General features: G+C 36.2%; 1 protein-coding gene across 12 annotated transcripts in view; it reads left to right on the top strand.

Moving 5' to 3' along the window:
- LOC137244680 (uncharacterized) overlaps positions 1-17,902 on the top strand; it is a 416,557-nt gene that overhangs the window by 292,751 nt on the left and 105,904 nt on the right. The window contains exon 6 of one of the 12 annotated variants that reach the window (XR_010951155.1): positions 9,894-9,981. The exons of the other annotated variants lie outside the window; for them this stretch is intronic. The gene's annotated coding sequence lies outside the window, so the exon portion shown is untranslated. The remainder of the gene's footprint in view (positions 1-9,893; positions 9,982-17,902) is intronic. 12 annotated transcript variants of the gene reach the window in all.

The raw sequence follows: 17,902 nt of genomic DNA, 5'->3' as shown, positions 1-17,902 counted from the left end.
AGTAACATTTCCTTAAATACGAACGACATTATTAACATTACTGGTGTCACTTCCAATTCAGTTTCCACTTTAGGTAAAATTACAGTAAATTTAAATTTTTCAAACTTTTCTATTAAACATACTTTACATGTAGTAAATGAAGACTTTAATATTCCATCCGACGGCATACTGGGTAAAGATTTTCTGAAAATTAACAAATTCATTATTAATTATGAAAGAAATAGTATTTCCTTTTGGGTAGGTAATGAAAAAGTCGCGATACCAATCCTACACGGAACAGAAGGCGACAGTTGTATCATTCTTCCAAGATGCGAAATATTCAGACTTTTTGATTTAGGAGATTCACCCTAACCACTTTTCGTAGACTCGCAGGAAATTGAAAAAGGTGTTTTCACAGCTAGGTGCATTCTTAATTCCAGTAACCCAATAATTAAATTTATAAATACCACGGATGATATAAAGTATATCAAAAGAAAAAGTATTCGGACAGAAAAACTTTCAAACTACAATATTTATACAATTAACAAGACAGAAACAAAAGACAAACGTACGAAAAAACTAACTTCGATTTAAAAAAATCAAATACCTCAACATGCTCCAAGCAAATTACTTGACCTTTGCATAGATTATGCCGACATTTTCGCTCTTGACACGGACAAAATGACTTTAAATAACTTCTACGAGCAAAAATTAAGACAACGAACCGGTATATGTTAAAAACTGTAGATTGCCATACTCTCAACGCGAAGAAATAAATCGCCAAGTAAATAAATTGTTAGACAATGATTTGATTGAACCCATTTATTCCAATTACAATAGTCCCTTGATTGTAGTCCCAAAGAAAGATACAAATGGTCAAAAAGCATATCATATGTGCGTAGATTTTCGCGCAGTAAACAAAAAACTCATTGCTGATAAATTCCCACTAGCTAGAGTTGACGATATTTTAGACAATCTCGGTAGAGCAAAATATTTTTCCACATTATATTTTTTTTCAGGATTTCATCAAATCCCCTTGCATCCTGACTCTCGTGACATTACGTCTTTCAGCACTGACCGTGGCGCATTTAGATGGAAAGTGCTTCCATTCGGCTTAAATATAGCACCAAATTCATTCTCACCAATGATGACCACAGCTTTTTCGGGTATACCACCCAACGTCGCATTCCTGTACGTCGACGATATTATCGTCATAGGTTGTAGTGAAGCACACCATATTAAAAATCTTTCAAAAGTTTTCGATACTTGTAGGTCTTTCAATCTCAAACTTAACCCACATAAATGCAACTTTTTACGACCAGAAGTTACATTTTTAGGTCACAAATGTACAGCCAAAGGTTTGTTGCCAGACGACTCTAAAATAAACGCAATTAAAAAGTATACAAAACCGACTGACAAAGACGCGGTACGACGATTTGTCGCGTTTGCAAACTATTACAGGCGGTTTATACCTAACTTTGCGTCTCTGCCAGCGCCTCTGAACCGATTAAGCAGAAAAAGAGTTGAATTTGTATGGGATGTTGAGTGCGAAAGGGCATTTTTATCTTTGAAAGCAGCGTTACTTTCACCAAAATTACTTCAATATCCAGATTTTACTAAACAATTCATTATTACAGTTGATGCTTCCACAACTGGATGTGGCGCTATTTTGAGTCAAGAACAACAAGGTAGTGATTTACCAATTTGTTTCGCTTCTAAAGCATTTAATAAAGCCGAACAGAAAAAACCCATTATAGAATTTAAGCTTTTAGCTATTTACTTTGCAATCAAGCAATTTCGACCATACGTTTATGGCACCCATTTTATTGTAAAGTCAGACCATAGACCTCTAGTATACTTATTCAACATGAAAGACCCATCTTCAAAACTTTCAAGAATAAGACTGGAACTATCTGAATATAACTTTACTATTGTATATATAAAAGGTAAATCAAACGTTTGTGCTGATGCACTATCGCGTATAACAATCGATGAGATTAAAAAAGCTAACAAACAAATTTTGGCAGTACAGACAAGAGCCATGACAAACAAAGCAAACGACAAAAATTTACATAGGAAAACAGACAAAAACGACGAAAAACAAATTACTTTACATGTCTACGACAAATTTTCATTTAATTTTTCGAAAAAAGTCCCACGAATAAGATCCGCAATTACGTACGATAAAAATAATAAAACAACAAATTTAAGAATTTTTGCGCATATTAAACATAAGAAACTCGAGTTACTTAGTTTTGAGCTTGTTAACGAAATAATGACTTTAGAGAAATTACTTTCGAGGCTTGAATCAGAAGCCGGCAAACACAAGATTAAGCAGATTGAATGGCCTAAAAACGATATTATGTTCGAACATTATAATATTACAAATTTCAAAAATATTGGAAATAAAATTTTAAAATCATTAGAAATTATTTTAACAGATCCGGTGGAGACAGTAACAGATGAGGATACAAAATTAAAACTTATGAAAATTTACCATAATGATCCCATTTCTGGTGGACATTGTGGAATGGAAATACTTTACGCAAAATTGCAAACAAAAGTTTATTGAAAGAACATGACTCGTGATATATCGAAATATATCAAAAATTGTAAAGATTGTCTCTTAAACAAGGTTAAACCTAAAACAAAAGAAAAACTTGTTTTAACACCAACTCCTTGTAAACCATTTGATATACTAGTAATTGACACATTAGGACCCCTACCTGAGTCCAAATATGGTAATAAGTTCGCACTTACCATGATTTGCGACATGACTAAATACCTGGTAACAGTCGCTGTACCAGACAAATCGGCAAAAACAATCGCTTCAGCTATTTTTGAAGGATTCATTTTAACTTACGGCACAATGAATGCCATAAAATCAGATTTTGGTACTGAATTTAAAAATGAATTATTCGAAGAATTAACAAAGCTTTTAAATATTCAACATAATTTTTCAACTGCATACCATCATGAAACTGTTGGCACGATCGAACGTAATCATAGAGTTTTTAATGAATACTTACGTGCATATCTAAAAGATACTTTTTCTGATTGGGATGTTTATTTAAAATACTTTACTTTCCTACACAATACTACGAGTAGCACAGTTTTCGACAATCAATTTTCACCTTACGAGTTAGTCTTTGGGAAAAAGGCAACTTTGCCTAATGAATTAACAAACGAAAAAATTGACCCGATTTATAACGTCGAGAACTATGCCAAAGAAGTTAAGTTTAGGATGCAGAAAACGCACAAAATGGCACAAAATCTAAGTAAAAATCTGTACGATAAAACGGCACGATCCTTAATTGTAAAAATCGGAGATAAAGTACTTTTACAAAAAGAACCACATCATAAACACGAAAATATTTATCAAGGTCCGTTTATTATAACTAGAATTAACGAACCTAATGTAACTATTTTCGATGAAGTTAAAAACAAGGAAAAAGTAGTACATAAAAATCGCCTAAGTAAAGTAAATTAACATTACTTTAATACTCTGACTAAACTTTAAATTTGATTAAAAAAAAAAAAAAACAAATCCAAAATTTACTTACTAACATTTAAGCAGCCACGAAGGCTTAAAAACTGTTAAAACAACAAAAAGCAAAAAGAGAAAATAACACAAATTTTGCATACTCAAAAAAAAAAAAAACTTTTTATAAAAATTGTCCGTAACACAAAAACACATATTTAATATGTAATACACAATGCAAAACTTTAAATTGAATATATAAAACACAAATATTTACAAAAAACAACATTCAACATATTTTGTCGTAAATTAAAATATTATTAATATTTATACCTTTTATTTAAGTTACAATGAACTATAAAAATGTAACTAAAATTTAACTATTCGATGTATAAAATCTTTTTTCAATTATTAATAAAAATGGTTCCGAACCAACGAATTAAAAAGGGGAGGTACACCCTAATATAAATATATATTCGTTTGTTCGCAACAATTTTTATAAGTTTTTGGCCAAAGAAGAATGTGACAAAATTGATCACTTTGTCAATTCTTCTTTTCCCCAAAAAGGATGATGTAACAGAACCTTAATAAATAATAAAATGTCACCCTGTGTTCAAGTTGCTGCAACACCCGTTGTCTACCCACGGGTGTGGAACAACTTGAACACAGAGCAATTCGGCAAGATCCATCCATCATAATTAATTTTGGGGCTGTAAAAAATACATATAATAACATACGCATGAATTTTAAGAGCGACACCGACAACATCGCTCACGCATACAGACATTTGGTACTGAAGAGAAGTTAGCAACAATAATGCTGAGGGTGTCCAATAAGTTAATATATACGTTGTTGTTAGCAGATATTTTGTTTATTATTACTGTTTATTATTTGTATACATCTTTGTTTCTGTTTATGATATTCTGCGTTCTGCATTGAAATTTTAAATTAGTCGACAAGGTGCATTCACAAGTGTAAGTGTCAGATTATGTTTGTGCATTTATGGTTTTTATAGAAAAATGTATTTTTTACAGCCCTGAAGATGATTTCTAATTGAAATCGAAATATCGACAAAATAAATAAATACAATATATATGGTATAATCAATTGCATTTTTATTACTAATATATATGGTTAGGTATGTACATATGTTCACTATATATTTCTTATCTTATACATCCGATTATTTGGAGATTACGAACGGGATAAGATTATTGTTCAGTCCCATTCATGAAAGGTATGAAGTATTCGGCACAGCCGAAGACAGTCCCGTCCTTACTTGTTTTTTTTTTTTTTTGTTTTTAGTGCAATTTTGCTTTAGTTTAATTCACTTCTATGTGAAATATATCAATATTCGTACAAGCGTAGCAATTTGCATAGTTTCGTTTTATATGCAATTTAGTGTTCAGCGATTTTTAATATGTGAAACTTTTGAGAATTTCATAACTAATTTAGTATATATATTTTTTTGTGTCCAATAAACACACAAACGTATACAAATAACTGTCAATCAGATTTACATATTCACTTTGATCACTTGTAATTAGTATCTTAAAGTAGAAACGGTATACAAGGGTTTAATAAAATATTGCACATACATACACACCGTTATACTACTTACAAGGCTAGGTATAGAGTTGAAGTCATTCAAATTTTGCTCATACACATACATGTGGGTTTGGTTTTTGTGTGTTTTGGTTCTGTAGTGTAGAGTTAATGACCTCAATTATTTTAATTAGTTTATTGTTTGTTGTATCTAACAGACATCTGAATTTGTCGGTAAGTAAGTAATTAAAATTGCACTGGGTCATGGCCTCCGTTTTTTAAACTCCACTCTCTTCCTTGCGCCGATAACTGTGCAATGTAAACATGATTTCTAGCTAATAGAATTTTCTGTTCAAAAACATACGTACTTAGTACCTGTTTGTATGTTTTCATATAACACAAGTACAAAAATATGTCATGACATGAACCACTAATTTCTTTAGCACAGTTAGGTTAGGTTGAACCGGCCGTTTAATAAAGACTGAATGGGTCCATAGTCTTACCAGAGTTTGTTTGACGACCCAACGGAAGTACCCCAATCACGTACCGTCCTCTTGGTAAATACTATTGATTTTCTAGGACCTAGCTTAATTGCTGCCTCTAGATCTGGCAACGCTACCGCCCTTTATAACTGTAGCCTTGACCAGGCGAGTGCCAGTGAGCACGAACACAGAACGTGCTTCAACCGTTTCCAGCTGCAGCTCGCACTTCCAACAACTACTGTTCCTGACGAGGCTTAACTTATAAGCATGTGACGCCTGAAGGCAGTCTCCAGTTAGTATGCCCATCGTGAGTTTTAAGCCTTCTCTGCTCAGAGATGTGAGCCACTGTGTGAGTTTTTTGCAGCCCCGCGCATTTGTCCACGTAGTTCCTGCTTGATTGATAATATGCAACTCCTGTCTCCTTTTAATTTCTCTCAAACGGATCGAGACGTCTATCGTCATTTCAGTGAGTGTTGAACCCTCCTTTGTTAACTCATCGGCCTTTTCGTTATCTTCTATCCCTTTATGGCCGGGAACCCAGTATAGATATCGTTTTTCCAATGCTTCTTTGCATTTCAGAACACTTCTTGATGAAGTACTGTGTGAGATTATTGCCTTAATCGCCGCCTTACTATCAATATATATATTGATGCGACTGCTGCTTAATCGAGCTTTCTCGAGAATTACAATAAACAGCAGACCCGACCCCTTCCATTAATTTGAAACCATCCGTATACACGTGTTAAGTATTTTCTGCCATTTCTGCACCCTGGCACCAACCCTCCTGCTCAATTGTGGCCGCAAGATCTCTTTCGAAGCTCAGGCACTTGGATACTTTGTGCTACGTTGTATACAAAATTCTATACAAATATTTTAGCCAAATTCGAAACTTCCGCTATTGACCGTGGTCTAAACGACGCTTAAATCTAAGTATTTCGAAATTAGATATTTCCCAGGTCACTAATACCGACATGACTCAACTTTTTCCCGTTTTAAGTTAGAAGTGTTAAAGTGTATATAAAGAGTAAGTTGGAACTCTGCCTAAAATTAGTGCTCCATAGAATTAAAAAAAAAGGAGTGAATACCAGGTACTTGTGAATTTCGCTGAGTAAAAACCCGAATTTAAGTTAACTAGAGCTCGCGTAGGGGCTTAATTTGAACCACATTAGGGGTACCTTTACTAGAAACAAATAGTTTCCGAGTTGTTAGGAAGTGCTTCGTCGGCTTCTCGTCGGTAACAAAGAATACCGACAAGTTATAATTTTCGCCTTATAAGCAAAAGCGAATTATTGTAGTCGAATTATCGTTTTGTTATCGGTTTTTTATCGCAGAGCCATCGGCTTGTTTTCGGAGGGCTACAAATGTTCTTGCGATTTTATGTTGAAGTTTTATAGGTGGATATCTGTTTCATAGCAAATCGATGAGTCGTCCATATATTAAACCGTTGATAACAAACTGATAACGAGGCATTAACACTTCGATAGCAAATTTGATGACACGCTGTCTGGTTTTCGTTACTGCTCCGTTTTTGAATTCTAATCTTTCCTGGAAATGATCGGAGCAAAAAGTTTCCCAAACCTTCCAAAATGCTAAAATACCCGTAAAATAACGGGGTACTTTGATTGCCCTGTAACTGAATAGTATGCACTTATTAGGAATTTTTTAAAGATTTCCCAAAATCTGTTCATCAACGTCAAGTTATTATTACATTTTTTATAAGGTATGAATACACTGCGAACTTTATTTGGATCTATTTTGCTTGACCTTTCAGCATTTTACTGTATGTGGAGTTTTTTTTTTCGATATCAAGATGGGATTAAGAGTCACGCCACCTAGGTGGGAGAGTCTACACCTCGCCAGGTCACAAAAGCCACAGATTTTTGTACGGGAGAGATTCAACTTACTTAGGTTATATCTTACACTACAGGAACACTGTTAAGTACCCAGTGAGAGTTCCTAGGTCCTCTCTGCTTAAAATAATGAGTTTGGCTGATACTCTCGTTGCTAGGAGTATGAACTTATTGGCATGCCTTTGCCACATGCATTCACTCGAGTTGCATCTGAACTGCTTTGTTATCCAGTTACTTAGAGTTTCCCTAGTGTGTGCATTTGTGAGTCCACAGAAGGGCTCTAGACCATAGAATGCCGCTCAAGCACCCTGCTGGGCTATATAGTCTGCCTGTTCATTATCAACCTGTCCCTGATGCCCGGAATAATTCTAACATAACTTTGTTTCTGGTTCCCAGATCATTTAGGAATCCAATGCATTCATCCACTATCTTAGAAGTAATATTGTAAAACTGCAAGGCTCGAAAAGCTTTTCGTTCTTCTCTACCTAAGTTTCTATATCATCGGTTTCTGACTGAAAAATAGTGGGGTAGCATCACATTGGTATCGATTTCATGAAGTTCGTCTTATATATGCCAGCTCCAGATTTTCCGTCATCAAACTTTGATTCATCCGTGAACCAGACCTCTAAGTCAGGGTCAGTATGCATCCCCTGTTTCTCAAAGAACTGCACCACGTAGTTCCAATACGATATTTCCTGTTATGTTTCACTAAAGGGCGGAGATTTTTGAAGTCTATGTGCAGCAGGTGTTGCCTCTTTACCTATTAGAATAGGGAAGAGCGGTATTTACACTAAGCAACATACAATCTCATCCTACCTATTATGCTAATACAAAGTAGTCGATGCAGTTTGCTTTTAGTTGTTGCTGTTCTTTACGTGATATTCGGCCAGCAAACAAAAGTCCCCATGTTTTATTATAGAGTCATAGAGAGCGGAGGCGAAGAAAAAGAGTAAAAATTAGTAAACAAAATTTTGTATATTTGCTACTGGGTGTGCATCGAACTATCGAGGATAATCTGTACTTTCATTTGATAATGAAAATCTTATATATTATTTCTAATTGCTGTTTTTATGTGCAGGTCCCTTTTTCGCTCTTATTTGGAATCTAAATCTATAAATAAAGTTTTGGTGTAAAGATGGGGATTCGAGATTTGGACATTATTAGTCGTAGTGCTTTTGTTTAGCTATATTTTATTAAAATAATTTGTTAAATATAAACGATTGTGAGCACACAAAGAAATCTATTTGTACTATGGCACTATTGTGAATATTTAATTAGAACTAACACTGCATTACCGGCAGTTGCTTTATAGATGTTGGTGGCATGTAAGTTTATAGATGTTTGGTTGATAGACCAGCTGATTTCTGTTGCTATTTGATATGAGACTTTTATATTTGTTGCGCAAGATGCAAGATTTTAATAAAAGTTTAAGCCCTATATAGACTGGTGTTGCCAAGCTACCACAAAGTTCAAAACCCTATTTTAAAATGAAAAATGTTTGTGTTTGCCGAGTATGTACCCACACATTTCAATCAAAACTAAAAAATGTCAATCTCTTAAAACTTATAAAACTAAGTTTCGGACCCATACGCCAAGTAACGAAATCCGGGTTTTTACTCATAATTCAAGATTTAGATTTGAAGTTGTTTAGTAAATTTCTTATCCCTCTTCGTATTCTCGGCGAGGCCTACAAGAAGAATAGCATTAATATTTAGTATTTCTCAGTTTCACAAAAAAACCGAGTTTAAAATCAGTCACATTCCGCGAGTTTAAGGCTAACAACCTTTTAGCGATCAGCTGAACAAACTGCTAAGAATAATTTATTTTTAATTAAGGCGCCAAATAATAAAATTGATTTACAATTAATATTCTGCATAAATATTTAATCGTTGATATATTAAGTGAATGACATTTTAAAAGGTAATTAACTTAGCCACAAAAAGTGAAAGATTAAAAACAAATTTGTTATCAGTTAAAAAATATCTCAAATATTTAAATTTCCCATATTCAGAGGTATAGAAACATCTTCATTGAAAATAATTAATTTCCTACCTTTTGCTCTATCAGTCACTTCGACCAATTAAAATCCCATCAGCAGCCCGTCATCTTATTAGCATTCTTTAAGTTAAACTTCAAGAATAATTAAACACATACAGAACTAATAATTAAATTTAATATCACATTAGATATGTGACAAGTGTTGAGCTAACTTCCGATTTATGTTAATTGCATAGCTTGACAAGTTGAACCCGTTTGGTTTTTTCTTTTTTGTTAGATATTCTTTTCTATTCATTCAAACTGTGTAGGCACTTCTCGAACTTATCAATGTGTTTGTATTAATTTGTAAGGGTCGACCTTGGGTAGGCCAACAGCCACTTCCAAATATTATGCAGCCACACAAAGGCATTGTTTAAAAGACATTCTAAAGTATTTATTAAATTTATGTGTCTATCTGTTTGTAACGTCTGAAGGCCATTTGGCTACTGTTTTTGAATATTATAAGAATTTGTGTGTCTAATGAAAGAGTACTAATGTTTGACAACATTCTTCTTCTAGGGTCATCTTCATCGCTGGTTGCATAATTAAAAGGAAACGACGCAAGTATTAAGTTACCTGCCTTCATTTGGACGTAGATAATTTCCGGGTACAGAAAAGTTATTTTATATTAAGGCTACCATGTTGGCATATATAAAACTTAAAGTAATAATTGAAGACATGAATGGGTGCATGTGATGCAATATTCGAATTTCAAGTAAATTTTCTTTTTTAAATAAATCGAACAATTCCTTTATAAGATATTATCCTGTCGTTTTGTAGTTTTAGTCCCCGAATATTAATTTAAAGCAAGCTTCAGAGTCCACTTATCTTATTTTCGACGAAAGCAAAACACCTGCGTGTTACACTGCATAGAACCTTCACGTAGAATGCTCATCTATATGTTACCTTAACTAAAAGAGCTTTCTATGTCTGCTCTTAGTTTGGTACGCCAAGACCACGCAAACAACAGCAATAATGCAATGAACGTCCCTTGCTGATGCACGTAGCGCCTTAAGTGTGAAGAGATACTTAAATACATTAAAAGTCTCCGCATACACTAATAGGCTAAAAGTTTGATGAAGGTGATTGCCCAGATTACTCCTTTTTTTTGACAATATGGTCCAAGGTTCGAGACGGCCTTGGGTTAAATTGCGGGTGCGAGAGATTTGGTGGAGAGGTGCAGCCTAGAAAGTGAGCATTGACCAAGGTCTCTAGAATTTCGGCACTAGATGTTGCCCAGTGTCCGTTGACTGTACGAATACAACTGGGAGGTGTGGGGTTTTTAGAGGACCTTTCGTAAACGGCTGTTATTTTCAATTATTCAATGTTATTAGTGAAGTTCTTCGAGGATGCCCTTTTGTTTCTCTGGATTTACTTCTTAAAAGATTTTAGGGCGTCCCTGTTGGGGGACCAACGAGTTTTCTGCTGTTTTTGCGCTGCACGGAGATTTCGGGGGTTCACCAATAGGGTTTCCTTTTACCCCTTGTCTTAATATCCGGACATTCTACTGTTAAGGCAGTGTTACAAAATTTGATGACAAAAAACACTCCATCTATCTTTAGCGATGAGTCCAGCGCACCGAGAGAAGCAAACGTTGTGTCTGAGAAAGACGTTTCATCAGTTCTTAGCCGTAGGACCTAACGTGAGAAGCGCTTTTAGGAGGGTGGAGGATAGAACCTTCTTATAAAAGTTCCAGTCCGTACGACACCTTTTCCTGTAATCCGCCCTGGGCTGGGGTCGCAAAAGCAGACGTATATGTGGTCAGAGTAGGAGTTGTCATCGGAAACTTTCCATTCCTTGACAAAGCCAGAGAACGGTCCTGAAACTAGAGTAATATCAAGTACTTCCCTCCTATTCGAGATGACAAAATATATATATTAAAAAAAATATATATATGTATTAAAAAAAAAATATAAATATTAAAATCAAAAGAGACTCACCCCTTGTGTTTGTATTTGTTAAGCCGTCAAGCCAAGGGAGAGAAGCCTCGCTAATGACGAAGCCGACATAGCGTTGCTTTTCCCTTTCCTCGCCGACCCGGACTATCCTCGAATCACTTCAAAGTAGTCCCGAGTTACATTGGCAAATAGTCCCCAAAATTTCCCCGGGCACCGCTAGCTAATCTGGGACCCAGGCCCAATCTCTCGGTCTGTTTGGATTTTTTTCCACAGGCCACAGTTACCCTACCGAGTCTATGGCGAGCTTATAAAGCTTACAAGAGCGCTCTTCGGTGCAGGAGATTCATTTTATCCTGCCCTGATACCAGCGAGCATCGCGGATGGTGGGAGCAGGATCCGGATATTTGGCCATTATGTCGTTAAATACCCTAAGAAAGCCATTTAGGGCATCCTTCCAATTATCTGGGGTCATGTTCCCATCCGGATGGCCGCGGTTCAAGACCACCAGCGTCTAGTGTCTATTACCAGCCGCGGCCTCTGGGAGGGTTCATCCCAAGGTTTTTTGCCAGCCACCAATCGACATTAAGACTTTTCTTAATTTGACTTTACGACCATTTTGCACATTTCCTTTTGACCTTATGATCATTTCAAATGAAATGAAAACGTTCTTCCTATTTCAAAGGAAACCCTCACGACCGAGCTTTTAATTCTATTTTGCACTGTAATGAAACCAGAACTAGGAAAAGTAGCGCCGTAGATAGAAATTTTAAAAACCGTGCAATTCTTTATTCCGATTTTCTATAAACTTTAGTTGAATTAGTTCTTCTTATCTCAGAGCGGAACTCATTGGGCGAATTCTTTATCCGATTTTCAATATAATGGGACCAAAATTAAGGACAGGATTGCCGTATCCGAAAGTTTTAAACAAGCAAAATTATTTTGGCATTTTACTGAAACCTATAAAGAATACATCATTTGTTAACATTTTAACACATGGAGTTGCGAAAAAAAAAATAGATGACCTTATGAGTACTTAAAAATAAAAGAATTGACCTTATGACCATTTCGGAAAAGCATGATGGTCATAAATATTTCAAATTTGACGTTGTCACTCTTTCATATAGCCATAACTTCGATTGACTTTGTGGTCATTTAAGTGGTCGTTAGGTCAATTGATATTATGACCGTTGACCTCAATTCACTTCTCCTATATTTTCGTGTATATAATATGGATTATAATATGGATTACGTACGAATTTCGTTTGTTAACATTGTCGCATTTTTATTAAACAAATGCGGTTTCATGACATGCTCAGCGAAATTTAATACACACATAGTATGCAATTCGAGAAAAGTAAGAAAATTCAAGCAAGTCATTATGTTGATGCAAAGAATCGGATATTCGGACAGGGTTATGTGTTGAATCGGGTCCTTTAAAGCGCAAATTCTATGCGGTATTGCAAGATCAGAAAGAAACGGGTAAATCGAAACTGAATCTCGAATTCTGATGGCCTGAAAATCGGTCTTAAGAAAAAATTGCAGATGTAATGGTTAAGAAAGATGTTCCAAGTTCTTAAACCCTCTCGCAAACTAGCATAAAAAAATGAACCGAAACAGAATAATTCCTTCTATTACTGGCAAAAACTGAACAGAGAAGCATGAAAGAACTCGATGATTCCACCTCATCATTTAGGAATCCCTTTTTTCATTGATAGGTGAGCCTTGCTGAGCCTAATAATTTCGGCTGACCGCCTGATATCCACTTCCGGCCAAAAGTATTTCGCAAACTTTCAAGTGGTTGTGTCCGGCCAGCATTTGCTAAGCTGACTCTATGCGCATCTGTTCAGGAACAGGCAGCCGCTTTTGCCGAAATAGCATATATAATAAATAAATGAATATAAAATTTCAAAATTGGAAAGTCGAGTGTTTTGTAGGATAACTTGGAAAAATAGGGAAATAACTTTTTGATTGTGAATCAATCTCTTTGAAAAAAATTGGTTTGGTCTAGGGATGGAACGATATTTCACTATCGGCGATTGCATAGCCGCGAATTAAAAATAACTATAGTGATAGCTATTGCTATCGAAATATATCAGTGACTGGCGATTTTCCTTCAGCATGAAATTCTAATACTAATAGTGATAGCGGCGATGCAATCACCGATAGTGAAATATCGTTCATCACTAATTGCTATCCAAATATATCAATGATTGGTGATTTTCCTTCACACGATTCTCTTGAACGACAATCACCTCTGGCAGCATTTCGCCAATAGCGATATTTCTTCACTTGGTTGTGTTTACTTTTAGATAGTTTGCTCTTTCAGGCGACGTTATTTTGAATTGATATTTTTATAAACGACGTTTTGAACCGGTTGGCTGCGAAAATTTAGTTGTAGTAATTTATTGAAAATCCATTTTAATACCGAGTGAAAGATGAGAGCAAATTATAGTAAAAAAAGAAGTGAAATGTGGCAATTTTATGAGCCCATAAATGAAACGCATGCAAAGCCCGGTGATAATTGTAAAAGTCGCCGTTCTTATAAATATTTCATGAAGTGTATAAAAGAGATTAAATGACTGATTTTTTTTGTTTTTAATTATAAATGACGCCAAATAGACCTGGGTCTTTAGACTTGGTCTAAGATTGGTTGCCTGTGTAATTCCTAAGTTAATACTTCTAGGCAGTAGCCGTTAGCAGTTTTATAAAATTTGTGTTTTTGATGGAAAAATGAAAGAATTATAGAAATATATCACTCGTCTTATTGTAAACAGATGTAACTCAAAATTGAAGTTTTTTGGGAGAATGCAATTCAAGTTTTGTCATATTATATGATTGAATTCTCCGGCTAATTTCTATGGCACTGGTGTGGGTGGCTAATTTTCTGTTAAAAAATATTTGTATAATAGTTTGAAGAATTTGCTATATTTTTGCTCTGCATTTTTCAATTAAAATTAATTCACCTTTTTATAAAAATATTATGCAGCCAAATAAAACTTTCAGAATAAATTCATACGGAGTATTTCTGAATACATCGGTGTAGTATAAAAATAATAGTAAATAAATCATGTTTTTATGGTGCTACATATACAGATTTATTTCGGATTGATTCATTTTACATTTAAAAATCAAAGCATTTTCAATTAGCAAAATTTATAAAACAAAGATGCATAGTCATCTATTTCAACTGGTTTAATCTCATTGAATGTAATACGAGACTGAACATAATGTCGTCAGCCAGTTAACAATATTGTATCATAATATCTCAGAAAATTAGAATTTCACATTACATCAGTTTACAATAAAAGGTACATATATTTTTCCTTTTATTCCAATTTTGGTTCATATAAATTAAATTAATGTATAACATTCAATCTACTCTGGTAAACAAACTTAAACATTCCTTTTTATATCCAAGTATACAAATTGCACATTCGCTTATTAAAAATAAATAGCAGCGATCGCTATAGCTATAAAAAATTGCCGCGATTCAAAAATCGCCATCACTATTTTCACTGGTAGTTAAAAATCGCTGTATCGACCATCACTAGTTTGGTCAATAACCAGAAAAAAATGACAATTGCCGTCTACCTGCGCACCTCATATCATCAGTACGTGTGTGTTTCGAAAATGCATTTGTATGTTGTCTTGAAGATACTAATGTATCTACTTTGTATGTGTTTTCAAATAATTATTTTTGTTAATGCTGGTATTTTAAAGCAGCTTTTAAGCTATTGCATAGATTTTATCGCGGGCTTGGCGACTAAATCAAAAAAAACCGTAACGGATATTTGTCAAAAAAAGATCCGAAAAGGCTCGAAAAGGTTCGAAAAGATTCGAAAACGTTCGTAAAGGTTCGGTGTTAGCAACATGCCAAATACATAATATTGGATCTCTATCATAATCAGCGGTGGGCATGTTACCAAATTGAGAATGTGTTAGTAAACACGAACGCGTAGCGAGCACGAAAGCAAAACCAATTATTTATTTAGTTTGATTTCAATGCTTGAACGGTGAACATGTGTCACACGCACTCTTTGGTACTCTGTTTTAAGCGCGCGTGCGACACTTCCTCACCGTACGACCATCGAAATCAAACTAAAAGAGCTGTCGTTGATTTTCACGAAGTAGCCATTGTGCTATCGCTTATCGTATACATATATGGTCGCTTGCAAGCCAACCTAATAAAACCGCACTGCGTTTTTTTAGCGCACGCAAACAACTGGCGTTTTTTGCCCTAACCCAAATAAGCATGCGTTGCGACAATGTAAAGCATGTTGCAAACGTCAAATCTAAATGTCACGCTGAACAAAAATTGGAAATCGAGTTAGGTTTTCACGCAGCGAATTCAATTTGAGTTGCTCTCATTCAAGTTGTATGTGCATGAGACATTTTTGCCAGAAAATGACTTGCGTGCGTTTATATTAGGTTGGCTTGTTAGCAGGTGCCAAGCTCACGCCCACCCCGGATCATAAAGTTAAAGTTAAAGTGAATGTTAAAGTTAAAGCGAAAGTTAAAGTTAAAAATAAAGTTAAAGTTAAAGTGAAAGTTAAAGTTAAGGTTAAAGTTAAAGTTAAAGGTAAAGTTAAAGTTAAAGTTAAAGTTAAAGTTAAATTTAAAGTTAAAGTTAAAGTTAAAATTAAAGTTAAAGTTAAAGTTAAAGCTAAAGTTAAAGTTAAAGTGAATGTTAAAGTTAAAGCTAAAGTTAAAGTTAAAAATAAAGTTAAAGTTAAAGTTTTTTTTTTTTTTTTTTTTTTTTTTTTTGTGTTTCGTGGAAGGAGGAAATGCTTTATGCACTGACCGGGATATTTAAGCCTCACTGCGAGACTCTCCGAGTGTAGGACTCCCTTCTGCCATGAAGGCCTACCCACCAAAACCTAACCTCCCACGGCCCGCGCAAATCCCCGTACCTGGGACCGCGTTTAGCATTACTTCGGGTACGGGTGCGCGCTACGTGAGCTCTATGGCTACTCTCACGCTAATGGGCTAGGCATCCGTCTTCTCGTTTAATGGTAAGTATATGCCTCACATATGTGCTGACCGTATCCCATCTGTCTCTTCGACAGGTCATGTTATTAATGACACTGCCCGGGGATAGGTCGCCAAGTACCTCTTCTACCCTCCTTCGCTGATGGGAGAAGTGCCTGCATTCGAAGAAGGTGTGGCGTACATCGTCTATTTCCCCACAGTACAGACAGCTCGGGCTATCAACCTTACCCATTCTGTGTAGGTATTTGCGGAAGTAACCATGTCCCGTTAGAAACTGGGTCAGGTAAAAGTCTACCTCTCCGTGCGGTCGCTTCAACCATGGATCAAGTTCAGGGATTAGTTCCCTAGTCCACTTTCCTACGATGCTGTTGCTCCACTGATCTTGCCAACGTCGGATCGATTCTTCTCGCGCCTGCATGGCAACAGCAGCTCTACTTGCTTGCGATCCGTTGTCATATATTGTTTTTCTTTCCTCAACGAGAAGATATATCGGTATGGTTCCCGCAACGACCAGGACAGCTTCAGCTGAGACCGTGCGGTAAGCCGAAGATATTCGCAGCGCCCCTCTGCGTTGGACCGAGGTGAGGGCGACTCGGTTCTTCCGGTATTTCATTGCGTCCGCCCAGATTTCTGCACCATATAAGAGTATAGAATCCGAGGCTGATGCAAGCAACTTCCTTGTGCATGGTTTTGGGCCACCTGTGTTTGCCATTAATCTACTCAACTGCGCTATTATGCGCGCAGCTCTTTCGCAGGTCCCTCGTATGTGATCCGAGAAGTTGAGTTTGCTGTCTAACCTCACTCCCAGATATTTCGCTGAAGCGAGTGTTTCTATTGGCTGGTCCCCAACCATCATGTTCCTGGTAGTGGGAATACGTCTCTTTGTGAGGATGACGATCTCCGTTTTGGCTGTTGCTAACTGGAGACCGTGCTCAGCCATCCACCTATTTACATTACGCATGACCTGGTTTAATTTTAGCTGTGCCAGCTCGCAGCTTGGTGCTGTTATCACAGCTGCCACGTCGTCTGCAAATGCAACGAGGAAGGTGCTTTCTGGCATGTCTAACCGAAGAAGACTGTCGTAAGTTATATTCCAGAGATCGGGACCTAGTACCGAACCCTGGGCTGCTCCACCTGTTATTTTTACCTTTTTTTGACCTTGAGTACTTTCATATATTAGATACCTCTCTCTTAGGTAGTCCCTTAAAATTTCTAACAAATATTGCGGTACTTTGAAAGTGCTTTCTAGTGCCTCAAGCATGTCCTCCCACCTGGCTGAGTTAAAAGCGTTTTTGACGTCCAGCGTGACCAGCAAAACTATAGGTCTTGCTCTGTGGCACGCTGTCTCGGCTTTCTTGACTGCGTCTATAACTTCTGCTATGGCATCCATTGTAGAGTGCCCTCTCCGAAAACCATGCTGTCTGGGCGACAGTCCTCCGGCGTCCTGTAACGCTCTGGTGAGGCGTTGCTTCAGGAGACTCTCCATCAATTTCCCTGCTGTGTCCAACATACATAGGGGACGGTAGGATGATGGAGAGTTGGGATCTCCTTTCCCTTTTGGAATGAGAACCAGTCGTGCTGTCTTCCATATGGTGGGGAAAATTCTTTCTTCGAGACATTTGTTGTACATGTGCAACATAA

This window comes from Eurosta solidaginis, chromosome 3 (assembly GCF_040869045.1).
Source record: "Eurosta solidaginis isolate ZX-2024a chromosome 3, ASM4086904v1, whole genome shotgun sequence".
Classification (NCBI taxonomy): Eukaryota; Metazoa; Arthropoda; class Insecta; order Diptera; family Tephritidae; genus Eurosta; species Eurosta solidaginis.
Note: the sequence above shows the minus strand (reverse complement) of the source record. Positions and strands in the feature narration are given on the sequence as shown.